We start from the raw sequence: 27,551 nt of genomic DNA, 5'->3' as shown, positions 1-27,551 counted from the left end.
TCTCTGCAGGAGTCTGCTAGAAACTTGGTCAATAAACATTTTGCTACAGTTCAAATATTCAACAAAATTTTGTGGACCATCTGAATGGTAGTCAATAAGCCACTGCTGTCGAGTTGATTCCGACTCATAGCGACCCTATAGGACAGAGTAGAACTGCCGCATATAGTTTCCAAGGAGCTCCTGGCGAATTCAAACTGCTGACCTTTTGGTGAGCAGCCGTAGCACTTAACCACTACGCCACCAGGGTTTCCAGTATTCAATATCAATTACAATTAATAATCCAAAAGTACTTGTTGCATAAGTCAACCAGGGTTTAAAGGAGATCTGGTAACTTCATTATGTTCTTGGGTGTAATTTTCATTTGCAAATACTGCATAAAACCCAGTGGCTTTGTCCTTTGGAAACGCATCATGTGAGGAGTCTGGCAGGGAAAGTTATTTGGAAATGGAAGAGGATGTTGGGTTGTTGATCAATCTGAGAGCTGAAGTTCAGACAGTGCCAAAAAAAAAAAAAAAGTGTTTCCGATGCATTTAGGATATTAACAAGAAAGTTGATGTGTCTCATGGATAAGACACATTTTATTTGTCAACGACTAACTTCTCATGACTAAATAACATCTTTCTGTGGTTACCAGCACAGCCACTGGTATTCGGAAAACCTGGCGGAGCAGTGGTTAAGAGCTATGGCTGCTAACCAAAAGGTTGGCAATTCGAATCCACCAGGTGCTCCCTGGAAACCGTATGGGGCAGTTCTACTGTGTCTCACAGGGTCACTGTGAGTCGGAATTGACTCGATGACAACGGGTTTGGGTTTTTTTTTTTTTTTTGGTTTTTGATGTGTCAGGCACTATTCTAAGCACTTTAGACATATTGCCCCACTTAATCCTCAAACAATCTTTGAGGTAGGTACAGTTGTAATCATCTTCATTTTATAGATGAAGAAGCTGAGACACACAGATGTTGCGTAACTTGCCCTAAGTCACACAGCAAATCACTGGCAGAGCCAGGATTTGAACTCAGGGAGACTTGTTCCAGAGTCCTTTCACCTGACCACTATTATTATACTGACTCTCAAGAAGGCACTGGATAACTGTGCAAGAAACTCAGCTCTCGTACAAAAGGGATTATTTACAGTGGCTGCTGTCAGCAAGAAAGGAAGAGAGAGATAAATATTAATTAATTAAGATAAATTAAGAAATTAAAAAGAAAGAATTTCTCTTTTATTAAGTTAAATTTACGTACAATAAAATGCCCCCTTTTGGAGCACTGTCTGCAAGCTTCTGACGAAAGTATACAGACCTGTAATGGCTACCACAATCCAGATAGAACAGTTCCATCACCTCAAAAAACTCCTCCCTGCTCCTTTGTAGTCACCTCCTGCCCCCACCCCAGCCCAGAGACCAGGAGGTTTTAACCAGAGGTCCACAACCCCCAAGGGATCACTGAAGAAAATTCAAAATTAAAACTGGAATTAGGGGAAAAATTACTATTTTTTAAAAAAATTATGATTACTAACCTCTAATTGAAACTTAGCATTCCTTCAGTTATGAATGTAGGTGTCAGACTATAGCAGTATCAGCGGAATCTCCAACTCAAAAACCCTGATGGCATAGTAGTTAAGAGCTATGGCTGCTAACCAGAAGGTCAGCAGTTTGAATCCACCAGCCACTCCTTGGAAACCCGATGGGGCAGTTCTACTGTGTCCTTTAGGGACACTAGGAGTTGGAATTGACTCAAGTGTAACAGGTTTGTGTTTTTTTTTTTAATTTACAACTCAGACACCAACAGAAATCACAGTTACCTTTACATCACATTAGAGTTCTTGCCCACGTCACCAAATGCTGTTTATACTCCTGGCTACTGTGAAATTACAGTACTTATGAGATCCATCACTACCTCTTATTATTTACTGCGCTAATAAATAAGGACATTTATTATATCCCAAAGTTAGTTTAGAATTTTTTTGAGGCGACGGAACTGTTCAATCTTGATTATGGTAGTGGTTACAGGACTGTTGCTTTTGTCAGAAACTTGCAGACCGTGCTCTGAAAAGGAGGAACTTTCTTATACATAAATTTAATTTGAAAACATTTATATCTGAAAAGGAAACCACAAGCTTCAGCCACTTAGCAAAGGGTCCCCTTCCCTAGAGCATGGCCCTGAGAGAAACCATACTTTGGCAAACTGAGGCACTTACCACTTACTCTACCGTCCTGGGCAACAAAAACCAAACACAAATCAGCCAAACACTTGGGCAGCTCATCCCAGCCAACACTTTCCCAGAGTGTGGATACAGAAACGAATGAGATTCCATCGCTGCCCAGATGGCTGGAGGAATTATCCATCTCCTCTTCTTAAGACTGATGATGGACATTGAGCTTATGCTCCTTCGCAGCCAAATAACGCAACCGCCTTCTGTCAAGGAGGGTCGTCAAACGGCATCACCTGCCTCCTGGCTGGCATCCCCACGACTACACAGACGCTGGCTGCCCCAGCCCTCTGCAACCTGCCACAGCCCGGGCAGAGTCGGTATGCACCTCAGAGCCAGGAACCAGCCATCTGAGAGCTCAAGATCACCGGCAAAAGGAAGTGAGGCATCAAGAAATGGTTTATCAGCCACAACGGATGCAGCCACACACCAGCGATAAAGATTCGGCAAAAGCTGAAAATCCATGTTTGCCAATTATTTTGAATCACTTTTTGAGCCACTCTGTGAGCAGGATTGTATTATTACCGCACCTTGCTTAAACCTCGGCCACCAAAAAATTAAAAAAAAACCCAATCCCATTGCTGTCGAGTCAATTCAGGCTCATAACGACCCTATAGGACAGAGTAGAACGGCGCCATAGGGTTTCCAAGGAATGGCTGGTGCATTCCAACTGCCGACCTTTTTGTTAGTAGCCCAATGCTTAACCACTGTGCTACCAGGGCTCCAAACCTCAGACCAAAAAACCCAAACCAAACCCTCTGCCGTCGAGTCGATTCCAACTCATAGTGACCCTATAGGACAGGGTAGAACTGCCCCGTAAAGTTGCCAAAGAGCGCCTGGCGGATTCCAACTGCTGGCCTTTCCGTTAGCAGCCATAGCACTTAACCACTACCCACCAGAGTTTCCAAACCTCAGACAGTCCCCTCCAAATTCCTTAGCTTATAATGTAATAAACAAACCAATAGAAAAAGAAGCAGGAGAATAGGCAATTTTCATAAGAAATACAAATGGCCAATTAATATAAGAAAAAATGCTTGACTTCATGGATAATCAAAAATCAGTTTTAAATAAATGACATACAAATGTTCTCTTATGATTGTCAAAAGCCAAATTACTTTTGGAAAACAAATCAATTGATGTAAGACATGTACTATTTTAAATCCCAACTACAGAAATTCAGAGTTGAAAGGGAAGCAAGTTTCTTTTAAAATTAAAAGATGAATTTAAAGTTGGCTTAGGTTGACGGGGTTAATGTCTGAAGCTAATTTCAAGAGACAAGGCTACAAGAATGAACGTAAGATTCTAAATCACAAATTAAATAGAAGGAATACAAAATCAGAGATGCTGTTGACATTCTATCTTTTGGTATCAGGACTTGGACACGAACAGCCTTTTATTTCTACCCATTCCTTTTACATACCCTTCACGCATACTCCTTTCCCTACCACTGAGCTGAATTGTGACTTAGCCAAACAATCCATTAATCTATTGCTTCTTTTTAATTTCTAAAGTATATTTATTTGTCAGAGAAGACATTTAAGAAGTGCTCGTTAATTCTGCTGCCAGAAGGGTGCGGCTGGAATTAAAATTTAGCAGGAAACAGAGGGTAGAGAATTGACAGCAAAGGTGCACTCACTGCTCATCATTTTCAGGTAGTACTTCTTTGAGCTGAGGAGCCACAGGGTCACCTCAAACCGGCTTCAGAGGTAGTTCTTCTGTTTACACAGCACACCCCACTGGCCGCAGGGGAAAGTTCACTTCCAAGACACAGTTTAAAAATTAAATATTTACCCTGCTGGTCTACCATCTAAATCCCATCTCTAATCACTTTGGAATTCAAAGAACACACATGATATTCTTTTGCCCCCAGCTCTCATGATTTTTTTTTTCTCACGATGGCACCAGTTAAAATATTTAAGAGAGTTATGATAACAGTATCATTTATTGAGTACTCATATGCCAGGCTTGGGGCTCAGGGAATCCCATTCAGTCCTCACAATGATGGTAGTACCTGGTACGAAGAAGCTTCAGAGAGAATTTACAGGCTTGGATGAGGAGAGATTGACAATGAAGACTTATTTTATGAATGAACCACAGTGAGATCGGCTGCTAACCAAAAAGGTTAGAGATTCGAGTTCACTCAAAGGCACCTCAGAAGAAAGGCCTTTGTGATTTACTTCCAAAAAATCATCCATCAAAAACCCTAAGGAGTACAGTTCTAGTCTGACACACACAGGGTTTCCCTGAGTCGGAATCAACTTGATGGCAACTGGTTTATTGTTTTTATTTTACAGAGGATTTCAAGGGGGTAAAGTAACTCTCCAAAGACCCCAAAATAAGTAAGTGGTAGAGCAGAGTTGACCTCCATCAAACTCCAGAGGTCATGCTTGAGTACTACACTCTCCTGCCCCCCTAATTCTTTAAAAGAACACTTCCAGCATAAACACACACACACAAACTTGTCAGATGATAATCAGTTTCAAAGTCTACCAGAACAGGTTAGGGCTTTTTATACCTTTCAAACTTTTATTGAAACCTGACAAACAGGACAGGCTATTTTCTGAGTACTTCATACAAAAGCAACCCCAAGGAAATGCTAATTAAAATGAAGCGTATGCTTATGATATTAACAGCAATCAGATTTTCAGCAACAGAATGGGCCAACTTTGGGGCCTCTGGCCCGTGCCAGATTTAACAACCTCCTCTTCCAACTAGGTGTAGCACCTGTAGAGTGGGCCATAAGGAAAGTGTTACTATACGGCAGAGCAGTAATGAGAGATTATCATTATCCTGGATCCGAACTAGACAGACTTTGTACAACCTCTGTGTGTGCATGTATGTTTTGGGTAGGTGGTTGGGAAGATTAAGTTAATCTGAGAGAGTCATCACAGAGGCTCCAGAGATAGAATTTACAGGCTTGGATGCGGAGAGGTTGACCACTCACATCGACACCAATCTATTGGTAATGCCTGCCTGAAGCCCAGTCAGGAAGGATTGTGAGAGAGTTCTGAGTTCTATGAAGAAAGGGTGCAGTGACTAAGAGGTGGTACAAATAGTTAATGAGTTGGACTGCTAACCTAAGGATGAAGGTTTGAGCCATCCAGGAGCACCTGGGAAGAAAGGTCTTGAGATCCACTTCCTAAAATTCAGTCACTGAAAACCCTGTAGAGCACAGGTCTACTCTGACATACATGGAATCACCAGGAGTTGGCAACTGGTCTACCCTGGTATGGGGGTACATATTTGCTAAGCCAGGACTAGAACGCTCATGGGAGTGCCAGATCTGTTAATCACCACAGAGGTACTTTAGAGCTGAGGTACCAGGCCTCAGGGAAGATCACAGTGCAGACTGAGGAAAATGAAATCAGAAAGTAATCGGAGCTGTAACAACAGAAGGGTCTGTGGGATTTATCCTCAGTTGTGATAAGATAAGCTCATAGACCCTCTTGGGGCTGAGAAGACAGAAAGACAACTCGGCTAAGAAATACGAGGGAAAAAAGTCAAACAATATGGCCGAGAACCTGTATTCTCAAGAGAGCTCAGTAGATTTGCTATTTCTTCGGCCCTTTCTTGTGCCTTTTGAAAACATGGACTATTTATAAGCCTTATCTTTTTTTATTTCCTTCCTTCATCCCTTAAAAGTTTTTTTTTTTTTTTTGAGTATTTATATTTATATCTGGAATAGGATGAGCCAATAAGCTGGCAGGAAGATGTGTGAGATAGTGATATTGGTGAGAAATTAATGAAGGACATTCTGAAGTGAGACTTGTTTTGTTTCATTTTTCCCCGTTTCCCTTGTTTTAATAAAACATATACCAATTCAACAATTTCTACATGTACAATTCAGCAACACTGATTACATTCAAGTTGTGCAACCATTCTCACTCTTCTTTTCCAAATTGTTTCTCCCTTATCAACATAAATTCCCTGCCCCCTAACTTTCTATCTAATCTTCCGAGTTGCTGTTCTCAATTTGATCCCCTATAGATAATTTTTTAAAAGAGCACAATGTTCAAGGCAGACATTCTTTACTAATTAAGCTAAACTATTGTTTGATTTAAAGAAGACTTCTGGGCCAACTCTTCAGACCAAGATTAGACTGGACTATAAGACATAGAAAGACACTCGTGAAGAGTGTGCTTCTTAGTTCGAGTAGATACATGAGACTAAATGGGCAGCTCCTGTCCGGAGGTGAGATGAGAAGGTAGAAAGGGACAGGAGCTGGCTGAATGGACACGGGAAATTCGGGGTGGCAAGGAGGAGAGTGTTGTCACATTATAGGGAGAGCAACTAGGGTCACATAACAATGTGTGTATAAATTTTTGTATGAGAAACTAACTTGAGCTGTAAACCTTCACTTACAGCACAATTAAAAAAAAAAAAAAGGAAGAAGGTTTCAGGGGATACTTTTAGTTTAAGATTTAAAGCTTATCTCAGGGTAATACTTTCAGGGGGTTCATCCAGCCTCAGTGGCTCCAGAAAGTCTGAATTCCATGAGAATTTGAAATTCTCTTCCACATTTTCTCCCTTTTGATCAGAATTCTTCTATAGAATCTTTGATTGAAATGTCTAGTAATGGTAGCTGGGCACCATCCAGTTCTTCTGGTCTCATGGCAAAGGAGGCAGTTGTTCATGCAGGCGATTAGCCACACATTTCATTTCCTGCTTCTATTCCTGACTCTCCTTCTTTTTGCTCCAGGTGAATAGACATCAATTGTTGTAACTTGGATGGCTGCTTGCCAGCTTTTAAGACCCCAGACACCACCCAACAAACTAGGAGGTCGAACAGAAGCACAAAACATGATATTAGGCCAATTAACTTGGATGTCCCACGAAACCATCATCCTAAATCTCCAAACCAAATCCCATGAGGTGTTTGGTTGTATACAAGCAGCCTCAGCAGCTGCTCTTTTCCTTAAAAGTTTTTAACCAAGTGTCTTGACAATATCAGCCTGTCTCTGGTCAGCTAAGGAACAATAGAGTTATAGCCAATGTTTAAGTCAGAATATTGCTGTTGCTATCTGTCATTGAGTCAATTCTGATTCTCGGTGACCTCATGTGTGCAGAGAACTGCTCCATAGGGTTTTCAATGCTGTGACCTTTTTCAAGCAGATAACCAGGCTTGTCTTCCAAGGTGTCTGGGTAAGTTCAAACCACCAGCTTTTGACTAATGGTTGAGTGCCTGGTTTTTTTTTTTTTTTTTAAGTGAATGTGTAACAAGGGGAAATACTGACCCCTCGTGGTAGTATTTGGAAAATCCTTAGCACAAGGCTTCCCCAAAAGTATTCAGGAATACTAAGCAACCCCTCAAGATTTTCCATGGGAAAAGTATTCTGTGGTAAAATAACTCTGGGAACAATTACATGTTATACTTCATGTACTGTATTCCTTTTTTTTTTGCATTCACAGGGCTTATTAGGAAGTTAAAGTCCCTAAGAAGCCCTGCAGTAAAGGAACTCTGTTTAATTGAGCATTTCCTAAATTTGTTCGACCATAGACATGAATTTTTTTTTTTTTTTAATTAATCAAACATGCGAGATGTGAATCTCACAGGGAAGGAAAGATTAGGAGATCTTCCAATCTTCCAGTCCAGAGATTTCCTTTCCAGAGCTCTTCCCTGCTAAAACCTTTGAAAACTTGGATTTTGATTTATAGTATTCCCTTGTGTCTGCTTGACTCTTGTCATTAGTAAACAGCCGGGTGAATATTAAAGCATAATTTCCCAGCTATTAACAGAAATCATTTACACACTCCTGGTTACTGGCTTCCAGTGAAGAAAAGCCAATAGCTTATCAACGCACTAAAGCTTTCAAGTTACCCCGTTGCAGTTGAAATTCAAACCGTTTGTAGATGGCTGTGTGGATACCAGAGCTCCTCAGAGTGCCGTAGGCTCTGAAGCCAGCCATTCAGGGTCGGAGCCCAGCTCTGCCTCTCACTAGCTGCGTGACCTTGGGCATGTTACCTAATCTCTGTTCTCAATGCCCTCATCTCTGAAATGGCAATAACAATTATCTCCTAGTTGTGTCAGAAATTCAGGGATTACATAAATTAATACATGTGAAGTGCTTAAAACAGTGCCTGGCAGTTGGGTAATAATTTGTTGCTTCTCAATTTGTGTTACTAATGTTAGTGGTATGAAGCATCACCTAAAGGGAAAATAATAGGGTTCTCCCCCGCCCACTTTAAAAAATATTGTACTTCTGTGTTAGGCCGTGAGACCATTAAGAATCTTTAGTCAGCTATCACTAAGACATATTAGGGCCCATTTTATACAATTAACATTTTTCATTTGGAAGAAATGAAAGTTTTTTTATCTTCTTGAAACTCTTTAATGGCTTTCAAGCAGACTTAGCACAAATTTCAACACCTAGCACTTTAAAATCATTCTACATTTAGATTTTCCTGTATTCATGTGCAATTTTGATCACTGTAAAGCTGTTACTTTTTTTGAAGGGGAAAGGGGCATGTGTCTGTTTTCTATTTATTTTAATTAAAGAAAATGTTTAACAATTAACTTTGAGGGGTGGATGATTAGAGCTTTTAATTTTCTATGCCATAAATACTTTTACTGTTTGAATTGTTGTGTAAAAATCAGGCATTATTTTGAAATAAAAAACCAATTTTTTAAATAAGAAAATGTAAAAAAATAAAATTCATCGTTTTGTGGGACTTCAGAACCTCAGGTGATCCGGTTGTGTGTGTGTGTGTGTGTGTGTGTGTGTTTAAGCAAACATCAGCAGAACATTCAAGTACCAGCGGAAACAAACCAAATCCTTCAACATTTAGTATCTTAAAGGCCAGTCTCCAAATCCTGTCACTCACACCTAATGACTGTCAATTAAATCCTTTGTGAAGACATTTAAAATTGTTTGTTTTTTCTTTTTAATTTATTAATTATTATACTTTCCCCTAACTATATTTTAACTAGACTGACTCAGGCCTAGAGGATACATGTCTTCCAGGGGCCTAGAAAAAAATGCTCTAGAGCTGAAGAACAAGCAGACAAGACCAACTTTATTGGTTTCTAAAGATGAAAAGAAAACTACCCAATCTAAAGTAGTAAATATTTAATTTAGTATCTACGAAAGTTAACATATCGCCGCCAACTTCTTTGTTGATAAGTGTAAGCCAGTTGCCCTCGAGTTGACTTCAACTCATGCAGTGTTCATTAAACGGCATTGTTTTAAAACAATTTTTAGGTTAAAACTTGACTGAGCATGAATTTTCAAGGATGCATTTTTTTATGATGAGTCCTGAAAAATTATAGTCAGTAATAAACTAAATGGGCTTCTTCTACCAAATAATTTCCAAAGCAAAATTATAGTCTTTAAAAATGTATAGTGTAAGAAATTACTTTTAATGTGCATTTTATTATGCTTGATATCATGTGGAGTGGGTATCTGAATGTAAGAATTCGTAACAAATACTTTAAAATATCCCTCACTGAAACAATTCATATTAAACAAATTAAAAACTTCTGCTCTTTGAAAGACACTGTTAAGAAAACAAAGGGGGGAAAAAAAGCTACAGACTGGGAGAAGATATTTGCAAAGCATTTATCTGATGAAGGACTCGTATCAGAATATATAAAGAATTCTGAAAATTCAGTGATAAAAAAAAATTTAATTTAAAAAATGGGCAAAAAATTGGATCAGACAACTCAAAGAAGATATACAGATGGCAAATGAGTACATGAAAACACACTCAGCCCCATTAGTCATTAGCCAATCAAAAGCACAATCAGACCCTACCACATACCTATTAGAAAGGCTAAAACGAACAAGACACATCAGACAAGTGTTAGCAACAATATGGAGGAGATGGAACTCTTATACACGGCTGGTGGAATGTAAAATGGTATATAAAAAACTCCTGTGCATTGGAAAACACTGTGGCAGTTTCTTAAAAAGTTAAACATCCACTTACCCTAAGATACAGCTATTCCAGTCCTAGGTATTTACTCGAGTGAAATGAAAGCACACGTTCAATACAAAGACTTGTATATGAAGGCTCATAGCGTCACTGTAACAGCAGAGAACTGGAAACAACCAAAAAGGCCCTCAATAGGTGAACTGTTAAACCATGGCACACACGTACAATCGAATATTGCTCAGCAATACAAAAGAATGAACTGTCGATACATGCTATAGCATGGACACATCTCAGAATAATTATTTTGAGTAAAAGAAGCCACACAAAAAAGAGCACATACTATATGATCCCATTTATATACGTTCTAGGAAAGGAAAACCAACGCACAGTCATAGAAAACAAGATGAGCAGTTGTCTGGGGGAGGAGAGAACCGGGCAGGGCAGGAGGGAGAAGAAACTGGTTACAAAGGGGCAAGAGAAAACTTTTGGGAATGATGGCTGGCTTCATTATCTTGATTACGGCGATGATTTCAAAGGTCAAAATCCACCAGATTGTACACTCAAAATCCATGCAGTTTATTTGTAGGTCAATTATACCTCAAAAAACGTTGTTTTTTAAAACTGGGAGAATATCCTTCATGAACAGCAGTGCCTGGAGGTGAGACCACTGTAACAATGAATGAGAGATGTTTAGAAAAGAGAAAGAAAAAAGATTTCAGAGCCAGGTCTGCAGGCAGAGTTCAGGGGGAAGCATACCCATACACAGAAATAAAGAGCTGTAAGGCGTAACTGTTGAGATGTATAACATAATTGTCTTAATTATACTGCTTTTAGAATTATGTTATCTGTTAATTATGTAATAACTGACAATCCAGGGGTCCCTAGGTGACACGAAAGGTTTGTGCTCCACTGCTAACCTAAAGGTTGACAGTTAGAACCCACCTAGCGGTACCATGTAAGGAAGGCCTGGTGATCTGCTTCCCTTCGGTTACAGCCGAGAAAACCATACGGAGCAGTTCTGCTCTGTTACACACGGGGCTTCCATTGACTCGATGGCAACCAACAACTGACAATCCTGCCCAAGATAGCATATACTATGTCCTTGTCCCTCCTGTGAGCAGTCCAGTGCCATTTCATTACTCAGGAGAACCCGCTAGAGAAAGAGCATGGAAGAATAAGATCTCGTCAATCCAGTGATGTTATGGGGACAAAGTCTGAATTCAGATACCCGACTCCACCTCTTCAAGCTGTAAGACACTGAGCAAATTATTAAGGCTCTCTAAAACTCTCTCCAACCGTGAGGTAGTGAATGCCACAGTATTCAGCTCACAGGGTGAATGTGAGGATTAAAAAATGCATATAAAAACCAGGCACATAATAAGCGCTCAATTAAAAAAAATTGTTTTTAGAAGTCTGTAATTGTAAAAATTCAAACCATATACAAGCATGTAAAGGAAAAGTAAATCTCTCAGCTGATGCCATCTGCGAGGTAATCTCCCTGAGGTTACCAACATGAACAGTAGGTACGCATCCTTCTACAAACTTATTATTACATTGTAGGGTTTGTATTGTTTTAATGAGTGATCCATTAAACAATGGTTTTTTCCCACGATTTTATTAGGGCTTTTTAAAAAATCTCTTATGATGCATAAAAAATTTTATGTATAAAAATGAATAGGTGTTCTGATATTGTGATTCTTCTTTTCTTTTTTAAAGAGGTTCTATTTTTAGAGCAGTTTTAGGTTTACAGAAAAATCGTGCAGAAAGTACAGAGCTCTCATCTGTTCCTTCCTCCCTGCACATTGTTTCTGTCATTGACATCTTACTTTCCTGTGGTACGTTTGTTACAGTTGTTGTTAGCGGCCTGCAAGTAGATTCTGATGCATAGTGACCCCATGGGACCGAGTAGAACTGCCCTGTAGGGTTTTCTTGGCTGTAATCTTTACAGAAGCAGACCAGCAGGTCTTTGTCCCGTGGAGCCACTGGGTGGGTTCAAACTGCCAGCCTTTTAGTCAGCAGCCGAGTGCTTAGCCATTGGGCCACTGGGGCTCTTTGAACCAATATTAATACATTATTACTAACTAAAGTTCACAGTTTACAGTGGGGCTCACTCTGTGTTACATAGTACTATGAGTTTTGAGAAATGTTTAATGTCATGTGTTCAGTGTTGTCCATTATATACAACATGCCTGTCTTAGTTATCTAGTGCTGCTATAACAAAAATACCACAAGTGGGTGGCTTTAACAAACAGAAATTTATTTCTTCACAGTAAAGCAGGCTAAAAAGTCCAAATTCAAGCTGTCAGCTTCAGGGGAAGGCTTTCTCTCTCTGTTGGCCTTCTCATCGATCCTCCCCCAGACTAGAAGCTTCTCCACACAAGGACCCCGGGTCCAAAGGATGCACTCTGCTCCTAGCACTGCTTTTTTGGTGGTATGAGGTCCCCTGTCTCTTTGCTGGATTCTTTCTTTTATATCTCAAGAGATTGCCTCAAGACACAGTCCAATCTTGTAGACTGAGTCCTGCCTCACCAACACAACTGCCACCCGTCCTCCCTCATTAATATCATAGAGGCAGGATTTACAACGTAGAGGAAAATCACTCAACACGGGGAATCATGGTCCAGCCCAAATGATACACACATTTTTGGGGGGACATAATTCAATCCATGACAATGCCTTAAATACGAAAGAAGGAGACCTAAAACTACAACCAGAAGCATCTGACTTGGCAGTAAATTACCAGATAGAGGAGTCAGACCTCACTGAGGGAGGGATAAGACCAAATTCTTACTATACCCAAAGGCTGTTTTTCCACACATGTAGTTTAACCCAGAACAGGAAAACTGCTTTGTGTTGTAAAGCATAATGAAATCCTCACTTCAGGTTAAACATTGCCCAGGGATGCTAGACAGGGGCACGTACAAGTGCAGACAGATCTTCCAGGATTGTTTTGGTGACAAAAAGTAGAAAATTGTACCAATGCCCATGTTTTAGACCAGGTCAGATTGATTTAAAAAAAGAACTTCAAATTTAAACATCATGAAATTAATACATGCTCACTGGATAAGTAAATAAAACACAAGTATACAGGACCAGATTTTCTTCCCTCCTGTCCTTCTCCTAATCCCATCTGTCACAAGTAACAGCCATTAACAAGCTGAGGGTCTCTCTCCAGATTATATGGTGTATATGTGCACAGGTGTGTGAGCTTATTTTTTTAGACTGCTCGTTTGTTTTTAACAAATATGATCATAATATATACCACTTCAGCAATTTTTTTTTCACTTAGTATATCTTAGAGACCTATCCTAACTCATTTTTTTGTGTCTGGCAAAACATACATAACATAAAATTAGCCATTTGAACCAATTTTAAGTGTACAATTCTTTCGCATTAATTCTATTCACAATGTTGGGCCACCAACGCCACTATTTAATTCCAAAGCGTTTTCATCCCCCCAAACAGAAAGCCAGTGCTCCCTACCCAGTAACTCCCGGGTCCCCCCTCCCTCCAGCTCTTGGCAATCACTAGTTAACTTCTGTCTCTACGCGTGCACTTGTTCTAGACATTTCTCCTAAGTGTGATGATCATACAATATTTGCCCTTTTGTATCTGATTTATTTCACTCGGCATAATGTTTACAAGGTTATCCATATCGTACCATGTATCAGAACTTCACTTCTCTTTATGACAATAATATTCCATGGCACGTATATCCGTTCACTTGTTGATGGATACCCTAACTCTTTTTGAAGGACACATAGCATCCTATCAGATGGAAATACCATTGTTTATTTACTAGTCTCCTACTTAGAGACTACAAACCGCTGCAGTATTTTTGCTATTGAAACAGTTCTAGAGTGAACATACTTGTACGCATATTGTTTTGTATCTGTACTAGTTTATCTAGAAGATAATTTCCTAGAAGTTGTTCTTACCTGGTCAATAGGAATCTGCATTTCAAATTTTGATAATACTGCCAAGTTAGCATCTAAAAATACTGCCCCTATTGAGATTCTCATCAGCAGTGAAGATGACAGCCTGTTTGTCCATATCCTTCCAATGAGGAGTATTCAAAACTCGCTTCATCCTTGCTAGTCTGCTAGGTGCTGAGCTTGGTTACTTAGAGTAAGTATAACGGAGGGCACGAAGGTATGCAGTGAGGGCAGAGGGTGCTCAGGGGTAAAATCCGAGTCCCTGGAAGACTCTTGCTAAGGATCCAAGGCAGAGAGCAGAACTCCAGGACCAAGAGGACCAGTAAGGGTTCAGGGCTGACTTTGAGTAGGAATCACACATGCAGTTGTGGTGGTTGCTAAAATATGGAAATCTGTCCCTGATGGTTGGTAATTGGCCACTGCCCTGAGCCTCATCCTGGAACCCCATCCCAGGTCCCCACGATCCAGCAACTGAACGGGAAACACCCTGCCAAGAGGGGCCCTGCTGGACCCTGCTCAGCACTATGGCTGATAACTGTTCAGGCTGATCCTTATTTATGCCGACTGGTTGTTAGTACTTTGAATATTACTCCTTCCTACACTGAGTCAGATTTTGGTGAGACACATCTGATCCCCGCCATCCTTTACTTCTGAACCTAAAAACATGGTTTGTCTATCTCGCTTCCTAGGTCCTGTGCTCTTGAGGCCAGCAACCTTGTCTTTCTCATTCATTCTTTCAATCCATGGATGCTTATCAAGAGGCTTACCTGTGGCCACTGCCGGACCCTGATCCCAGGGTATAACTGTGAAAAGGCAAACACTGCCCTGCACCTTGTGGAATTTACATACCAGTAGGGAAGCAGGTAAAAAATAATCGAAGAGACAGACAAAATAACTGCCGATGGTAATGTGCAATGAAGGAAACAGGCGAGGTTCTGAAGATGAGTTAATGAACGATTAACTTCTGCCCTCATGGCACACCTGCGTGCCCTCCCTTCTATCTATTTTAAATAAGTGAGCTCAGCACCTATCAGACTGGCAAGGATGAAACAGATTTTGAATACTCCTTGTTGGAAGACTACGAACATACTCTCATATTCACTGCCGATGAGAATATCAATAGGGGCAATAATTTTGGAAATGAATTTCACAGACCAAACATGTTTGGTAAAGCGGATGGTTGGCAAAAACCAGGAAATCCTCACTGTGATAGCTGACACAACAACCACAGCAACGGACTCAAACACACCAAAGGGCACGGAGATGGCACAGTACTGGGCAACACTTCCTTTGGTTATACGTGAGTTCACAGTGAGCTGGAGCCAACTGAATGGTAGCTAACAACAACAACAACTTCATAGAGGGAGCCCCCTCTCTAGTGGGGTAGCCAGAGAAACCCTAGTCTGTGACTTAAAGCAAAAGGCAAATGAGTTAGGTGCAAGGGAGAGAGAGAAGCCAAGTTGCCTTGTGCAGTGTGTGCAAAGGCTCCAAGCAGACAGGAGCTGGTCATATTTAGAGGGACTGGAAGGAGGCAAGAGTGAGCACAGAGAGCCAAGAGAAAGATGTTGGAGGAAAATGGCTAGGGCCAGGTTCATGCCTCACCTTGCAGATTACAGCCAAGAGTTCTAGATAATCTGAAGTGGAATTTAAGATCCTGAACCATTTAAGTCTGTATCCCCCAATACTTCTCAAAGTATCTTAATCAAGGAGATAATCTGTAAGAGTCTGGGAAATGCTCTCCGCCCCCTGTAGCTTTCTTTTCTCTCTGCCTAGTGGCCCATCAGTTCCTGTGACAGCTGCTTGATAGTACAAATATGACAGGGCTATAGAAGCATCTAAAAGATGCTTCTCCAGTATCTTTTTGGTTCTTCTACATCTCCACCCTTCAGACAATCATCTGATATTTCTGAAGTTTCAAAGGACACTTTACTGAATGGTGAAATGTTGTTGTTGTTAGGTGCTGTCGAGTCGGTTCCAATTCACAGAGACCCTATATATAACAGATACGAAACACTGCCTGGTCCTGCGCCATCCTCACAATCGTTGTTATGCTTGAGCCCATTGTTGTAGCCACTGTGTCAATCCATCTCTTCGAGGATCTTCCTCTTTTTTGCTGACCCTCTACTTTACCAAATGTGGTGTCCTTCTCCAGTGGCTGGTCCCTCCTGATAACATGTCCAAAATATGTGAGACAAAGTCTCGCCATCCTTGCTTCTAAGGTGCATTCTGGCTGTGCATCTTCCAAGACAGATTTGTTCGTTCTTCTGGCATCCATGGTATATTTAATATTCTTCGCCAACACCCTAATGCAAAGGGGTCAATTCTTCTTCAGGTGCATATGAGGCAACTGAAAATACCATGGCTTGGGTCAGGAGATAAAAATAGCTAATATTTATTGAGCACCTTTTAAGTATGCTTGGCATACTTCCATAATATATGCTTTGCATATATTAACTTATTTCATCTTCTCCACTACAACGATTCTTTTCCCTCAGTTTCCACATTTGTAAAATGTGGCCAGTTAGCAAATGATATAGTTGCTAATAAAGGCCACATTTTACAGATGAGGAAACTGAGGCAAAGGAAGACAAATCACTTTAATCTCAGTCTCACAGGTGGTACGCTGTAGAGCAAGAACCTCCAGGGTCCATGCTCCGAACCGCTACGCGACGCTCCTCTCCGGCAGAGGCTAGGATGAGGAAATGACAATCCTACTGTTTATTTCTCTCAAGGAAGCATTTTGAGAAGACTGGGTAAATGCTGTTCTTCACTGTTGCACAATCTATTTGTGCACAATTCATACTTTTGCATGTGATACCTCAATACCCTTACACCACCTTTCGCCTGTCAGATACGAGATCAGCCGATGAAGCCAAATTTTGAGATCTCATGTCTGCATACCCAGCAGTTTGGTTTCTACAGTGTTGCCAGTTTTATCTCCATGGCAGTGTTTGTGCCACCATTCCAATATTCCATTTTGCCCTTATTATTTTCTAAAAAATCAGTGGAAAACTAAAAAAAAAAAAAAAACCCGACTATTGATATGAAGGATGTAAAGCACATCTTACTACAGCGTAGACGAAAATCACTACATGTATAGAAATAAGCAACCATTAGCTTTGCTCAGTTGTCCACTGGACTAAAGCTGTCAAGTGCTTAACTGTGAATATAAAAGGAAAATAATTTTACATATGTAAAATGTATACATATGTATATGAAATATAAGAAATATAGAAAATGTGTCTAAAGTGAAGTTAGTAAATTTTTGTCCTCTAGGAATATTGTCTCTAGTAATATTTTCCCTAGTAAATATTTTCTGGGAATAGGACACCTTTATAAAACGTAAGTCTACTATTCAACTCTTGGACATTTAGCTTTTACACAAAACACTTAGGCTTACTGTATTTGCAAATGTCAAATCCAGTAACACAAATTTTTTTAATAATATATATATATTTTTATTTTGGTGAAAATATACACAGCCATACATCATTTCAACAATATCTAACACACAAGTCAGTGACATCGATGACATTCTTCGAGTTGTACAAATATTCTTGCAAATTGTTCTACCACCACTGACTTAAACTCATTGCCCCGTAAGTTTCTCAACTAATCTTTTGAGTTGCTGTTGTCAGTTTGGTCTCACGTAGATAGTTCTTTAGAAGAGCACTATGCTCAAGGCAGACATACTTTACTTATTAAGATAAACTATCTTTTGGTTCAAAGAAGACTTTAGGGGGATAGTTTTGGTTTAAGGTTTAAAGTTTAAACACTATTTCAGGGCAAAAGTTTCAGGGGTTCATCCAGCCTCAATGGCTCCTGAAAACCTGGATAACACAAATGTTTTGATGGTATATCATATTATATTATATATTATATCATATCATGTCACATAGTGCAATATATTATCATATTGCTTATTTCCACTTGACCAATAAATGTGAGCTCACACACCAACATGCATAAACCCGCTTTCCTCTTCCAACCCCGGAAAGAGTTCAGCTTTCCCAGAGCCGTCCACTTACCTTTAAGCAGTGAGTGTGCTCTTGCCTCGCTTACGTTTTCACAGCAGTAATCTTCCGATTTTGGTTTCTATGCACAGATGTCATTTTTTCCTCTCACACAGTCTTTCTCCCGGCTCTCTCATCAAAGCCTGCAACACAGACGAGATGCTCCTTAATTTCTGTTGGCACACAGGAAGGAACTATAAATCTCAAGTCAGTGACACTTCTAATTTATTTCTCATTTTCCCCTGGCTGGCTACAGTTTAATCACAGTTCTAGAAATTCACCTAATTAGACGAGATATAGAACAGAACTAGCTCAAAGACGGATGAAATCAAGGCTATTCTCCTTAACAACTAAATATTTGAAACTAATGGAGCTTCTGAGACCACTCATTTCATTGACTTCGTCTCTCTGAGAGGAAGTTCTGAAGTGCTGAAAGTTATCTACCATCTGTTGTAAAACCAGGGCTGTCAAAGAGGAGGAACTCAGTAAGACATCACCTCAGAATCCGTGTTTCTGAATTACGGAAACCAGGATGGCACTCCTGAATCTCCTTATCAACAGATTTCAGTGTGGACAGAATGAAACACAGGCCACGCATGAATACTGAGGAAATGTAGAGTGCCTATCACGCCATAAGATACACTTATTTACATTTACTTGTCACTCCCTCTATAAGAAAACAGCTTTTCCCCCAGAAGCTTTCCTGAAGTCAGTAAGCGTCCTGTTCTGTTGTCTGCTGTGAGTCCCAGTGGTTTCACACACACACCAGTGTGGGAACACGGGACGAAGGGAGGAGGGTGGAAGCAGCAGATGTGATATTCATTGAGTGCCCACCACGAGCTATGCGGTATGCCAGGCACATCACTTATTCTGCTGCTCATGCTTCTAGGAACTCGAAAAGTACTACAGATATTATCACACCATGAAGATGAGGAAACTGAGTCAGGGAAATTAGCTATTTTGCCCAAGGTTACACTCAACAAGTCAGTTTTCTGATTCTGTGGCCCCATGCACACTGACTGCCTAGCCACAATGGGGAACACGAGAAAACCAGGAAAGATACGTCTTTATTTGTCCCAGACCTAGGAACAGAAATAGAGTGCACAGTATTTGGAAGGAGATTAAAATGTGAGGAAAGGAGCTAAGAGTATTATGGGCACATATTCTATGACAGGGTGGATGTCTGACAACCTTCAAACATACCAAAGATACAGATGCAATCAGAGCATATAACTTCACCCACAAATTCAGTAGAAGATAATTGTGATATTAGGTCCCTGAGAAGTAGCAAAGAAGTTCAAGGTCTCAATGAGCTAGGGTAGATCAGTTGTGATCACCATCACTAAGTAAGCAACTAGTTCTGGCACCACTGTAATGAACATCCAGGCACTAGAAACGCGACAACGTGCCACATGCCACGGACCTTCGGTATCACTCACAAAGAGTCAAAACCCTCTAGTATTTGAATTCAGGAATCCAAGAGTCTACCACAGGTTTTTCAAAACCCACACCCACTGCCGTCAAGTCAATTTCAACTCCGCAAACCTATACCACAGAGCGGAACTGCCCCATAGGGTCTCCAAGGCTGCAACTCTTTACTGAAGTAGTCTGCCATATCTTTTTTCTACGGGGCAGCTGGTGGGTTCGAGCTGCCAACCTTTCAGTTAGCAGCTGAGTGCTTTAACAACTGTGTCACCAAGGATCCTTCTACAGGTTTTAAGGGAGGAACAACAACAACAAAAAAGGAGACATGGTTCAATAAACTTAGTTCACAATGATTTAAACCAAGGTCAGAAAAATATAGGCCTGCTGCTTATATTTATAAATAAAATGTTATTGGCATACTGCCTCCTTCATTCATTTACATATTGTCTATGGCTGCTTCTGAGCTACAACTGCAGAGCTGAAAAGCTGAGACAGAGACTGTCTGGACCACAAGGCTGAAAATATTTACTATCTGGCCCTTCACAGAGAAAGTTTGCTGGCTGCTGATTTAAACTGTTCAGCAAATTTCTTTACTGCAGGGTTCCTCAGGATCTTGAATAGGCTATTACATATTTTCAGTTTTCACAGGGATAATGTATAGTAAAATTGCATCTTACACGGGAGGTAGTTTCTAAAGTCTGTTCACAGTGAAAACTGTGTATGGTCAAATTAACCGTGACAATCCCTTAAGGAAAGTTCCTTGTTAGAACCCATCAGAAAACATCATCATCAATATAGCAAATTTTTCCCTCAAAGTTGTAACAGATGAAATTGTCTTTGAGCACTACATGAAAAAGTTGGCTTTATTTATGGGCCACTTGCATAAAAAGGAAACCCAGGTGGCATAGTGGTTAAGAGTTCGGCTGCTAACCAAGAGGTCAGCAGTTCAAATCCACCAGGCGCTCCTTGGCAACTCTTTGGGGCAGTTCTACGCTGTCCTATAGGGTCGCTATGAGGTGGGATTGACTCGATGGCAACCAGTTTGGTGGCGGTGTTAGCTGCTGTGGAGTTGGCCTCTGACTCACGGTGACCCCATGCCCCAGAGAATGAAATGCTGTCTGGTCATGTGCCATCTCCATGATTGGTTGCGGATCAGACCATTGTGATGCATAGGTTTTCCCTGGCTGAATTTTCAGAAGGAAATTGCCAGGCCTTTCTTCATAGGCTTAGTCTGGAGACTTCACTGAAACCTGTTCAGCATCATGTTGTTGTTATTGTTGTTAGCTGCTATTGCTCCAGCACATGGAGACCCCATCATAACAGAATGAAACATTGCCTGGTCCTGTGCTATCTTCACAGTCTTTGGTATGCTTGTACCCATTATTGTGGCTATTGTGTTAATTCATCTCATTTAGGGTTTCCTTCATTTTTGCTGACCCTCTACTCTACCAAACGCGATGTCCTTTTCTAGTGATGAGTCTTTCCTGATGACATGACCCAAGTATGCAAGATAAAGTTTCACCATTCTTGTGTCTAAGGAGCAATTCAGCTGTGTTTCTTCTAAGACTGATTTGTTTATTTATTTATTTTTTTGGCAGTCTGTGGTGTATTCAATATTCTTTGGCAACACCATAATTGAAATGCATCAGTTCTTCTTCAGTCCCCCTTTTGCACCGTCCAGCTTGCACATGCATACGAGGCAATTGAAAAGACCATGGCTTGGATTGGGCACACCTCAGTCATCAAAGTGATGTCTTTGCTTTTCAGGACTTTAAAAAGGTCTTTTGTGACAGATGTGCCTAATGCGATAGATACATCATTTGATTTCCTGACTACAGCTTCCATGGGTGTTGATTATTGACCAAAGTAGAATGAAATCCTTCACAAATTCAATCTTTTCTCTGTTTATCATGATGTTGCTTATTGGTCCAGTTATGAGGATTTCTGTTTTCTTTATGTTGAGGTGTAATCCATGTTGAAGGCTGTATCTTCGATCTTCATCAGTAAGTGCTTCAAGTTGTCTTCATTTTTGGCAAGCAAGGTTGTGTCACCTGCCTACTGCAGGTTGTTAATGAGCATCACAGCAACGTGATGTTTGGCACATAGGAACACGTACGCCTGCACTGACAGACAGGCGGTGGCTGTGGATGCGGGGCATTGGCTGGGAATCGAACCTGGCTCCTCTGCATGGAAGGTGAGAATTCTACCAATGAAATAGTGATGACCCCGATATATAGAAAGAGAAATATATTAAAATAATAGCATTACTCACAGCATGGCAAAATACTTGAAGGAACAAGAACCATCCAGTGTAAAAATGTCGTCGTCATGGCAACTGACCTCGTATAACTTCAGGTGGGAGAACGAGAATCAAGATCAACAGCCCAAAACTGATTCCTATAAGGAGGAGGTCAGCCGTATTTCCTCCTTCAACCTTTTACCAATTCTGACACCAGCTGTCCCTCCTGCAGCATTCTACTTCTATGCTGGGTTTGATAATTTGTTGCAACGGCCACACAGAACTCGTAGACCATACTCACCATTATGAGGTTTATTAGGGAAGTAGTAGGTTACAATTCAGGATCAGGATCGACTCAGTGTACAGTTCTTTGTTCAGGACAGCTTCTCAGCTGTACCTGCAGGCAGGCCTCTCTCTTGGCCTCAGTCCCTCTCAGCTCTTTGGCCCCTGCTCTGCTCGACCAAGTGTTACAGAGCTCTTCAGTTCTGCCAATAAGTGCCCGAAGGCACCCCTCTCCACCAGCAAGCCTCCTGCCCAAAGGTGCTCAGCTTTCTCCCTCGGTGAGTTGGCATGCCCACTGTATCCACCTCACTCTGTGGGCTGGGAAGTCCACCATGCTGTCTTACGCTGGTCTCCTGGTTCTGCTGTCGTTTCTCTGCCACTGCTTTTCACCGTGTCTGGTGTTACAGTTGTCTCCTGGGTCTAAGAGGTTCTCAGTGCAGGGACTACAGGTCTAAAGGACACGCTCCACTCCTGACTTTCCTCCTGATGGTAGTGAGGTCCCTCCTCTCACCTCTGAGATTGGCTCCCTTTAAGCTAGTGGGATGGCAAAACTGACCAATTGCCTTGTTAGGCTTCCATATACCTTATTTGCAGGGTCTCACCTCCCACAAAGGTACAATGCATCTTATTTGCATTATTGGCAGGCTGTCCAATGCCATTGGTGGGCCATGAGCACCTCATTTGCATAGCACCACTCAATCATTTTCTGGGAGTCACAAAGACTATCACTGGAAGGGCCATATTAAGTAATTCATGGTACCACAACCAGGGAAAAAAAGATTCAGGTGGCATCTCAAATTCATTTCTTGAATTTGCAGAAGTTAAATATGCATTTGATATGATTCTACTACGGTTTTCATTGTGGATTTAATCACAGAATTCTCCTTCCTCATCCTCCTCCTACATAAAATCCTCTAATGGATTTTATGGAACACATTTTGGGAAATGCTGAAATACTTGAAAACATGGTGTTGTGGATTGAATTGTGTCCACAAAAATATGAACTCAAGTTCTGGCCCCTTCGCCTGTGGATATGATCCTCCTTGCAAATAGGGTTTATCTTTTTTAATGTTAATGAGGTCATACCAGGGTAGGGTGGTATCTTAGTTATCTAGTGCTGCTATAACAGAAATACCACAAGTGGATGGCTTCAACAAAGAAAAATTTATTTCCTCACAGTGAAGTAGGCTAGAAGTCCAAATTCAGGGCATCAGCTCCAGGGGAAGGCTTTCTCTTTCTGTCAGCTCTGGAGGAAGGTGTTTCTCATCAATCTTCCCCCAGACTAGGAGCTTCTCTGCACAGGAACCCCAAGTCCAAAGGGCGCACTCTGCTGCTGGCACTGCTTTCTTGGTGGTATAAGGTCCCCAACTCTCCACTCACTTCCCTTTCTGTTTATCTCTTGTAAGATAAGAAGTGGTGCAAGCCACACCCCAGGAAAACCGTTTACATTGGATCAGGGATGTGACCTTAGTACGGGTGTTACGATCCCATCCTAATCCTCTTTAACATGAAATTACAATCACAAAATGGAGGACAACCACACAACACTGGGAATCATGGCCTAACCAAGTTGACACATATTTTGGGGGAACACATTTCAATCCATGACGGGTGGGTCCTACACCTAATGACTTCTGAGTTATAAAAAGAGTAGGGTAGACACAGAGGCCCACAGAAAGAAGATGGCGTATGAAGACAGACACACACGGCAGATGCATCCAAGCCCAGGAACACCAAGGATTGCTGGGAGCTACTAGGAACTGAAATAGACGAAGAAAGACCTCCCTCTAGAGCCACACCCCAAATTTGGAATTCTAGCCCCCTGAACTGTGAGGAAATACATTTCCATTCTTTAAAGCAGCCCACCTGTAGTATTTTTTGTTACAGGAGCATTAGTAAACTAAGACACATGGGTATTACAGGTCAATCAACTGGACAGAACACACATTCAGCAACTTTCTTATTCTTGATTATAGAAGAAGTATAGCAGCACAGGGATAGGGAGGACTCAACGTGCTTAGACATCAGTCGAATGTTTCATTCTGCTGAAAAGTCCAGCAGCTGATGAATTACTGACCCGCTAGACGACAATTTCATAAGCTGGAATACAGCAGAAGCAACAAGGGGCTGTGTTAGTCCAAGAAGAGCTTTTGGGTGATAGAGAAACTTGGTCAAACCTTCTCAGAGGTCACAGTAGTAGAGGCAGGGGGTGGTAGAGCCCCCACTTGGCTCCTCAAATGTGCGACACTCTGCTTCCAGCACCGCCGTGCCCCACCTCACCCCCATCTTCACCCCTGTTCGCTCTCTACACAGCAGCCAAAGTGGGGGTAAAAATACAGGAATACACAAGAGATAAGGCAATAAACTCCTATCCGTGTGCCCATCACTCAAAACAAGTGTTATTATTTTTCAAATTTATTTCATATCCTGACTTTATTCTTTTAAGATTAAGGAGTTAAAGTCCATACAGAGTTAAACCTCCCCATATTAGTCTCCCCAGTTTGGTTCTCCCATCCTCTTCAGAGGCAACCACAATGATGAATTTGGTAGATATCCATGTTCATGTTTACTTACACAGTTGTTTCTCATTTTCCCCAGATTCCATATTTGTAAATTCACCTACTTACTAAAATTTATTTGTAACCTCAAAATCAATACTTGCTGTACTTCAGCAGGCATTCAGAGATATACGCAAAACCAAACCACCGCCATTAAGTCGATTCCGGCTCAGAGTGACCCTACAGGGCAGAGTAGAGCTGCCCCATAGAGTTTCCAAGGAGTGGCTGGTGGATTTGAACTGCTGACGTTTTAGTTAGCAGCCATAGCACTTAACCACTATGCCACCAGGGTTTCCATAGATATGTGCAGAGTGGCACAAATTCTTAGTCCCCAAGTGGCACACTTCCAGCTGAGGTCAAACAAGGTGACATTCTACGCTCTTGTTTCGTCTGCCACACTGGAAATAAGTGTTCTTTTTGCAATCTATTTAGTGCTATGTGTTTTGTATTTTTGTGCTTTTTGTTGGTGGTTTCACTGTTTAAAATGCTCCCCAAGCACAGCGCTGATATGCTGTCTAGTGCTCCTAAGTGTGAGCAGAAAATAGATGTGTTAAATAAGCTTCGTTTAGGCATGAGTTATAGTGGTGTTGGTTATAAGCTCAGTGCTAATAAATCAGCAATATACATTTAAAAAGGTGTTTTAAATAGATACGCACATTTAAAAAGGTCATGTATTGATTAGTTAATCAAAATGTTGTGACCAGAGGCTCACGGGAACCAAACCCTGAATTCTCCCTAGGAGCAATGGTTCAGTGTTTGCTAATTAGATGTTCACAACGACTTTATAGAATATAACTGCTGTAAATAATACACAACGTACCCATTCAAAAGAACACACTCCATAGTTTTGTGATTTTTAAACTTTATGTAAGTTGTATCATACTGTATGTTACATTTTACTCAATACAGTTTTTGAGATATTTCCACTGGGATATAGATATATCTAGATTATTAACTGTTGCATAGTGTTCCCTCATAGGACTGTATCAGGGTTTAATTTTCATTTCTGGACTGATGAATATTTGTGGAGTGTCCAACTTTTATTCATAACAAAGGATGCTATAATGAACATCCTTCACGGTTCTCCTTCTGCCCACAGGCCTCCCTGTTCATCACAGGGGTTTCCTGGGGCACACACGACCTGCACACCAGTATGTGTGTGCATGTGCACAGAAATTTCTCCTGGTGGACCCCACCTAGGGGACACTTCGGTCCAGCTCTCCTATGCGGTATCTGGGAAAGTGAGAGAATTCTTTGTGGGTTGAGGGGTGGGTAGGACAGGGATGCTAAATTTTCTACAGTGTATGAGACAGTCCTGAATAGCAAAGGCTTGTCTCCTGCAAAATACCAAATCCCCTCTGTAATGGATTGCTTTCCCCAAAATATCTGTCAACTTAGCTGGTCCATGATTCCCAGAATTGTGCGACTGCCCATCATTTTATGTGATTTTCCTATATGTTGTAAATCCTATCACTATGGAGTAACGAGATGGATTAGCAGCAGTTATACTGATGAAATCTACAAGATTAGATAGTGTCTTAAGCCAGTCTGTTCTGAGATATAAAAGAGAGAAGTGAACAGAGAGGCATGGTAACCTCATACCACCAAGAAAGCAGTGCTAGGAGCACAGCATGTCCTTTGGACCTGAGGTTTCTGCACTGAGATGCTCCCAGACCAAGGGAATATTGATGACAACGACCTTCTTCCAGGGCCAACACAGAGAGCTTTCCCCTGCAGCTGACGCCCTGAATTTGGACTTGTAACCTACTAGACAGTGAGAGAATAAATTTAAAGACATCCACTTGTGGCATTTCTGTTATAGCAGCACTAGATGACTAAGACGCCCTCCTTTTAGGAGCACTACTGATTTCTGTTTTGAATGGAATCTCTGTGTTGTAGACTGTGTGCATTTTAAGTCAAACCAGAGAACGACAACTTGCTTTCCAAAGTGCCTCCTGCCACGAATGAGTGCCTGTTCACTTCTGTTCCTCGTCACCCCTCACTGTCAGACTTTTCAATGTCTTCCACTCTGATGAGTCTAAGGTGCTATCTCATTGTGATTTTAAACTTGCGTTTCCCTGATTTTATTCGTGATGTGGGATATATATTCATATTTTTATTGCCCATTCTCATCTCCCCCTTGGGGACGTGTCTTTTAATAAGCTGCCCATTTTTCTATTGGGTAGCTTGAATTTTCCTTCTTGATTTGCAGGAGTTCATTACAGACTGAAAATATAGCTTTGGTCGGGTGTTTGGAGATGCAAGTATCTTCTACCAGTCTGTCATCTGCCTTTTAACTGTATAGTGATATTTTGTGCAGAAGTTAGGCATTTTGATACAGCGAAATCCATCAATCTTGTCATTATTGGGTGTGATTTTTGAGTCTCTAGTTTATAATATCTCCACTGTCCTAAGATCATAAAGGTTATCCTCTTTTTCCCCCTGAGGGTTTTAAAATTTTTTATCTTTTATATATATAGGTTTTAATCCATTTTGCAATGTTTTTGTGCCAAGTGTGAATTAAGAATCTAATTGTTTTTTTCTTCTAGAAAAACAGCTGTTTCAACAACATTTACTTCTGATACTTCATGCTTTCCACTTCTGATTTCCAATGCCCCTGTATCATATAGAAAGGCCAGTATGTGTTTAGGCTGATCATTGGGTGCTCTGCTCTCACCTGTTGATCTATTCATTTATACCCCTTCACCAATAATATAGTGTCTTAATTACTATTAATGACTGACTTCATAATACTTTGTGATAGGTAGGAGAAGTCCTTATTCTTTTTTCTTATATTATGGATTCTCTTACCATATTCTTGATTTTTTAGGTTTCCATTCATATTTTAGAATGCTATTGGAATTTCACTTAAAACTGCACTGAATTTATAAACACTTTTGTAAACACTGACATTTTATGCTACTGGCCTTCCCCTTCCATAAATACGGTATATCTTGCCATTGCTTTAGTTTCTCTTTTGTGGTTTTCAGTAACCTTTCATACTTTACTCTGTGAAGTA

The 27,551-nt window shown here is 40.9% G+C and overlaps 1 protein-coding gene across 2 annotated transcripts in view; it reads right to left on the bottom strand.

The window, feature by feature from the left end:
• FRMD4B (FERM domain containing 4B) overlaps window positions 1-27,551 on the bottom strand; it is a 386,589-nt gene that overhangs the window by 264,051 nt on the left and 94,987 nt on the right. For both annotated transcript variants that reach the window (XM_064275017.1, XM_064275018.1), the window contains exon 2: window positions 18,044-18,171. The gene's annotated coding sequence lies outside the window, so the exon portion shown is untranslated. The remainder of the gene's footprint in view (window positions 1-18,043; window positions 18,172-27,551) is intronic.

This window comes from Loxodonta africana, chromosome 22, assembly GCF_030014295.1.
Source record: "Loxodonta africana isolate mLoxAfr1 chromosome 22, mLoxAfr1.hap2, whole genome shotgun sequence".
NCBI classification, from domain to species: domain Eukaryota; kingdom Metazoa; phylum Chordata; class Mammalia; order Proboscidea; family Elephantidae; genus Loxodonta; species Loxodonta africana.
This window is presented reverse-complemented; position numbering and strand designations above follow the sequence as displayed.